We start from the raw sequence: 6,313 nt of genomic DNA on the forward strand, positions 1-6,313 counted from the left end.
AGGCTCTCTGCAGACCAGTGGAGGAAGGTGGGCTCTGTGACCTGTGAGGCCACCCAGGGCTCCCAGACTCCGCTCTCAGAGACACTGAGGAGAGAGACCAGTGTTCCCAGTCCTGACCTGACTCACTGGGACTCTGCTACTGGTTTTCCTCTGTTCCTGCTCTCACTCTGCACTCTGGAACTGTCTCTCTCTTTTATTTGACATCTTTCAACAGCAAGATTTACTAGCTTGTTGCACTGTTTCAATATTATTTCAGTGTTTCCAGATAATAAAGACCTTTTCATCCAATCAGCTGTTTTCATGTTTATTATCATCAAAGTGTCTTAATAAATGTTCTCTTGATGGTGTCAGTGACTGTGTTACATCCAGAGAAAATCTTGACAAACATTAGGAAGATTATTTAATGTATAGCCTTAAATACTGTATAATAAAGAGTTTTTACACTCAAACAAAACTCCCTTCTACATTTTCATTATTTAGTACAAACCAGTGAAATCCAGTATTTGTTCCGATCAATTAAAATACTTTCATGACTGTAAAACCTTTTATCTGTTATAATCATTACAGATTTGTCTGTAATAATAAATCTTTGGAACAAAACCAAAAGGTAGGAAAATTTCAATGAAAAGTCATATAATCATGTCTTATTACTGAATAACATTTGTTAAAGACTCTCTAATATGATAATAGTTTAGGTGTTCCCAAATAATATGCATTCTTCTTGAAATATAACTAGTATGAAAAATATTTTATAGATCTGAAATAAAAAGTAGTGTATCATCGGCATAGTTACAAAATTAGTGTGATCTTCAAATGTAAAGCTGGAAATATTTACATACGGCTTCTGCTGAAGAGCTCAACCACAAGACAAATGAAAATAATGAAAAAGGGAAACAATCTAATTATTCTTACAGTTCATAAATCATTTTTGGATTCAACCGTAAAATACATTTGTTCGCCGGAACACTTGTTCACTATTTCAAAATAAAGACACAAACTCTGGCACATTAGTTTTGATAACGTGGCCATGTTGCTCTCCGGTTCTGATTTGAGTTTGTGGAGGAGGAAGCTGTGGGGAATTTACATCTCCTGTACCATCGATCTTTGCAAAGCTCAGAATGTTCAGCTTTTGTTGACCTTGTCAGAAATGTGTAAATTCAGTCATTTGTTTATTACTGGTCAAGGTGGTGTTGTACTGCATTACATTATTTTGTTTTTAATGATTTGTCCTTCTATTTACAGACAGGAAGGTGTCAGAATATTAGAAACACCTGATCATCATAAAAGTGGACTTTATCCACCTTTAAACTATTAATGTCTATAAACAAATATGTATTTGGAGGAGGAGTCAGATGAGCCATGCATCGACACTCCTGTTGCTCTTGTCACAGTCACAGAGGACACTGCAGATCCAGTTCATTTCAGTCCTGCAAGTATTTCTATTGTTGTGGAAGACGATGTTGTGATGAGTGATATCCCTAACTTGGCTGATGCATTTGCATTGTTGTTTGGGTTAATGTATGCATTGCATTTGAACTATCCCAAGAAACTCATTCACACTTTCACATTCATCCAGAAAATCCTAATGGGTCTTGATGATGGTAAACCACTTAAACCCTGCCTACTGAGTCTCAAAAATGACCTGTTAATGAAAGAGTAGGCTAACTTAAGAGTAGTGTTTACACATGTATTTTCTTGTCTGCATGTTGATGTGTTTTGGGGGTTCCCAGTATGGTAACTTTATAGTATGTTGTTGAACACAATGTTACTCAAAGCATTTGAAACCGTTTACATATGGCAGATTATGTCTTGCCCACCAAATCTTTTAATTTACTTTTTTTTGTATATTTTTTTATTCCATTTTCACTTTGATTGCTGTTACTAATGCTGTTTTAATAAGCATTTATTTTCATACTTTTTATATTAAGCACTTTGCTTAGTTCCTGATGATCTTGTTCCTGTTTAATATGTAGAGATACATATGTACACAAACACACACACACACACACACACACACACACACACACAGAGACACACACACAGAGACACACACACACACACACACACACACACAGAGACACACACACACACACACACACAGAGACACACACACACACACACACACAGACAAATGCACAACCATACACTAAAACATACATATTTGCTGTGTCCATGTAGGTTTGTAACTAAATATTTTAAGAAATTTCACTGCTTAACAGGCTTACAGCTTTTGGGTAGGTGGTGAAACTGTGACTTGAGTCACATGGTTAGACACCTGAGCTAGAACAGAGTTTTAACTGTTGACTGCTGTTGATGTTCTGACATGTTTGTATAAAAATTAAGACTGAATAAAAGAAAAAAGAAAATGTACAGCTGAAGTAATTTTTTTTTTTGTAGTTTTAACTTGTAAATTTCATTAGCTTGTGGGTTATACACAAGCATATTTTTTTAGTACCATTGGATCAAAATAATGAAGTATGGAGAAACAAAAAATGTGCGGGTGTTAAACAATTTTTAAGCATAGTGCACTTAAAAAAATTAAGTTACTTACCTTTAAATGTTTAAGTTTGATTAGATTGTAACTTTTAAAAAAATCTTACTCAAACATTTAAAGGTAAGTAACTTAATATTTTTCAGTTAGATTTTTTTAAAAGTTACAATCTAATCAAACTTAAACATTTAAAGGTAAGTAACTTAATTTTTTAAGTTTGATTAGATTGTAACTTTTAAAAAAATCTAACTTAAAAATATTAAGTTACTTACCTCAAAAGTTATTATGTAATCAGTTTCTACAAAAGTTTTGAGTACTATGAACTTATTGGGGTTTACAGTGTAAGGTGTGACGGAATAACCGGAGGAGTATAAAGCACACCTGTACACACATCATTAGCTTAAACTATGAAGCAGGTGCTTCAGGCGGGGAGAGAGGTGCGGCGGGCCGACGCAGTCTCTCGTTCCCCTTCTCGGGGAACTGCGTCGGTCACGACACTATGGGAACGAGATACCCACTAAACCGTGCCGAAAACCCCGCCTGCCCCTGTGTGCAATAAAGTGGCACGAGAAGAGAGGAGCGCACGAGTGCCAGGTGCCGAAGGAAGGTCAAGACTGTAAAACCGAATGAATGTGTGCGGAGTGGCCCAGCCAGCCGCTAAACAACATCCTGCAAGAGGCCCCGGAAAGGAGGGCTCGAGAGGCCGCCTTGCCTCTGGTAGAATGAGCCCTCACAGCCACAGGTGAAGGCAAACCGCGCACCTGATAGGCCAGGGAAATAGTCTGAACAATCCAGTTGCTAATAGTATGTTTGGATGCAGGGAGCCCGGCCCTGGGAGACCCAAAACACACTAGCAGCTGGTCAGCCTTCCTCCAATGGGAGGACCTCAGAGTGTAAATACTCAGTGCTCTGACAGGGCACTGAGTATTGCGGGGAACAGAGAGCGCTTGGAGATCCCCCACCCTCCTCAGAGAGGTGATAGCAAGGAGAAAGGCCATCTTGAGGGTCAAGTGCTTAGCCTCAGCTGACTCCAGGGGTTTGAAGGGGGCCTCAGCCACCGCCCCAAGAACCACTGTCAGATCCCAAGTGGGAACCTTGGACCGAGTCGCAGGTCTCATCCTCCGGGCACCACGGAGGAAACGTACAACCAAGGGAAGTTTCCCCAAGGACCCCTCCCTCAGAGGGGTGTGGAAAATAGCTGCCACGTACACCTTGAGGGTGGAAGGGGAAAGACCAGCAGAGAACCGGTCCTGGAGGAACTCAAGTACCTGAACCACCGGGCAGGTAACAGGGTCCACCGACCGCTCCCTACACCAAGTGGGAAAACACTCCACTTCAGGCCGTACATCCTCCGTGTGGACGGGGCCCTGGAGCTCAGGAGGGTCTCGACTGCTCCGGCTGTTAGACCGCCTCTAGGTACTGTGCCCCTCAGGGGCCAGACCCACAGTCGCCATATGGCGGGGCAAGGGTGAAGAACCCGGCCCTGCGCCTGGGACAGCAGGTCTCTCCTCAGAGGGACCCGCCACGGCGGGCCGTCCAGGAGCGACATGATGTCCGAGAACCACACCCGGGTTGGCCAGAACAGGGCTACGAGCAGTAGGCCGACATTGTCCTGGCGGACCCGCTCCAGAACCCCGGGAGCAGAGCGACTGGGGGAAAAGCGTACAGACGTAGCCTCGGCCACGAATGTATCATGGCGTCCAGACCCAACGGGCCTGGAGGAACGAGAGAAACCATAGCGGGCAGTGCGTAGTCTCTTGAGACGCAACAGATCCACGTCTATGGGGCCGAACTCTTCGCACAAGAGCTCCACCACTTCGGGGTGAAGTCTCCATTCCCCGGGCCTCAGCCCCTGCCTCGACAGCAGGTCTGCTCCCTGATTCTGCGTCCCGGGAGATACATCGCCCTGAGTGATAGTAACCTCTGCTGGGACCTCAGGAGGATCTGACGCGCCAGTCTGTCCAGAGGGCGCGCGCAGACCGCCCTGGTGAATCAGATAGGCCACCACCGCTGTGTTGTTCTCCTCGGAATGAACCAGGATGTGGTGGCCTTGGAGATCGGGCAGGAAACCCCTTAGAGCCTGGAACACCGCCAACATCTCGAGACAGTTGATATGCCACTCGGATCGATGCACCTGCCAGGATCCCCTTGCAAAGCGGCCGTCCATGACCGCGCCCCAGCCCGTGAGGGAGGCGTCTGTCGAAATAACCAGCCGGCGACAAGACCCTCCCAGCACGGGCCCCTGGGACAGGAACCAAGTTTCCTTCCAAACTGATAGGGAACGAAGACACTTGTGCGTAACCCAAATCAGACGGAGAGGATTTCCCCTCGGGGAAAAACCCTTGTTCCTTAGCCACCACTGCAGGGGTCTCATGTGCAGCAGTCCAGATGGTATTACGCTGGACGCAGCCGCCAGGAGACCCAACATTCGTTGAAAGTGTTTCATAGTGATGGCGTGGCCTAACTTCACCCCTTTCACGGCAGCCAATATGGTGTCGACACGTGCCGGAGACAATTGTGCCCGCATCGTTGTCGAATCCCATGCAACCCCTAGGAACGTAGCCCGTTGGGTGGGCGCCAGCACGCTCTTCTTTGCGTTGAGCCTCAGCCCTAAACGCCGCAGACGAGCCAGAACGACATCTCGATGCCGAACCGCCAACTCTTGAGATGGGCTAGGATGAGCCAGTCGTCGATGAAGTTGAAATCCGGATGCCCCGGAGCCTCAGCGGGGCCAGTGCTGCATCTATACACTTGGTGAATGTGCAAGGGGAAAGTGCCAGGCCGAATGGAAGAACCCGATACTGGTAAGCCACACCCCGAAGGCAAACCTCAGGAACTTCCTGTGAGAAGGACGGATGGAGACCTGGAAATAGGCGTCCTTTAGATCTATCGTGACGAACCAATCCTCAGATTGTATGTGCGTCACGGTGGCGGGGATGATGAGCATCTTTAACCTGAATCTCCTCAGAGACCGGTTAGAACCGCAGATCCAAAATAGGGCACGCAGCCCTCTGTCTTCTTGGGGACTATGAAGTACCGCTGTAGAACCGGCGTCTCTGTCTGGGTGGGAGACACGTTCCACGGCCCCTTTCCTCAGCAGAGTACGAACTTCCTGTCCCAACACCGGACCTTGCTCCGGGCGGACCACAGTCCAAACAACCCCCCTCTCTTCTGTTGAATTTGGAGGGCGGGTTTTGAACTGTAGTCGATACCCATCTATGGCAGTGCGCAGGACCCACGGAGAAATGTTCGTCAGGCTCCGCCAAGCCTCTGCAAAGTCTGCCAACGGAACCAGCCCCTCGGGGCTGGTGGTCGGTGTCTCGTGTGATCTTCTGGTGGACCCCTGAAGCCCCAGAACGGGGGAGAGCCGCCGAAGATCCACGGTGAGTGAGTCGGGATCCCGTCGCCTGCAGACCCTCGGGGCAGGCAGTACGGCGCGGACTCGATGGTGGCAGGTGCGTCCTGAACGTGTAAACGGCAGGATAACATCACCTGTTGCCACGGCGGAGGGGACCTCGGTCGGCCTCCGGGGGGGGTGGGGGTGGGGGTGCGGGAGGGGAGAAAGACTCCTACCCGGTCTTCCCTGAGCTCCGTCGGGACTGGATGACGGTCCTCAGATCGCGTCTCTCAGACGGCTGAGGGTGAGAGCGCCGTCTCGCTGCCCCAGCCTCGGGGGGGTCCCCGAGAAGCGTTACTCTGCTTCCTCTCCTCTCCGTAGGAGCTCGTAGAGGGAAGAGACTACGCCTGGCAGCCTCAGCTGCCTTGGGTCCAGACCGGCGAGGGAGGTACTGGCGGAACGCTTCGCACTGCGTCTAACGCTTC

Source organism: Micropterus salmoides, unplaced genomic scaffold, assembly GCF_014851395.1.
Source record: "Micropterus salmoides isolate LMB-PRFRI ecotype aquatic unplaced genomic scaffold, ASM1485139v1 Ms_hic_scaffold_17, whole genome shotgun sequence".
NCBI classification, from domain to species: Eukaryota; Metazoa; Chordata; class Actinopteri; order Centrarchiformes; family Centrarchidae; genus Micropterus; species Micropterus salmoides.